Here is a 794-nt window from a genome sequence, read left to right as displayed (position 1 = left end):
TTTTTTGGGGGGGGGGGGACTTCAATTTCCATTTTACGATTCGACGCCTTCGTATGCAAAGTGGCCATTTTCGCCGTATTTTCGTCGAAAAAAGCACTCTAGCGCCCAAACGGTGCAAGATAGAGTGAAACGGACAAAATTTTCGCCCAGAGGGCTCTACTTTCACGAGTTACCTAGGGTTGGTTGTTGTCCTATTTCAAGGCAATGCACCGTCCGACAGTGTATCTCTATTGGCAATACGTTCTTTAAGTGGTTCACTTGTTACGATTCGGGCATGGTTGGGTCGGCCTTCATGCACAGGGAGATTACCTCCTGTGCATAGTGTTACTGTGTAGGGGTTCTTGGTTATTATTGATCGGATGGTAGTCGGTGGTTCATTGATCAATCACTTTAATACTCAGAGTCCCCTAACCCTACTCCTATAGCTGAGCCCTTCTGCTGGATCATCAGTGATGCACAACCATTGGACTCTACCTGGCTTGTTACTTCTTAATGGTAACACGGCAAAAACGGCTGCTTGGTTTTAAAGCAGGTCCCATGTTGAGCTCCCATAAGAGTGCTTGAAAATCAAGCAGCCGTTTTTGCCGTGAAGCTCTCTAAGTCCCCCAGTAGGAGTGGAAAATAATTTTCTACACATTCCCAATTCCACAATACCTTGTTCCGTATTATTGCCCACGCTTGATCCTTTGTCGCCTTAAAAATTTCTTCACTGAATTCACTGATAGATAAAGTGCGCAACTGGCAAACACTTCTACGTGTCCAACACCCTGTCCAACACATACATCTGTTCAACC

The sequence above is a fragment of the Frankliniella occidentalis genome, unplaced genomic scaffold (genome assembly GCF_000697945.3).
Source record: "Frankliniella occidentalis isolate FOCC.00 unplaced genomic scaffold, Focc_3.1 Scaffold266, whole genome shotgun sequence".
Classification (NCBI taxonomy): domain Eukaryota; kingdom Metazoa; phylum Arthropoda; class Insecta; order Thysanoptera; family Thripidae; genus Frankliniella; species Frankliniella occidentalis.
The sequence above is the reverse complement of the archived record's forward strand: the minus strand, read 5'-3'. Positions refer to the sequence as shown.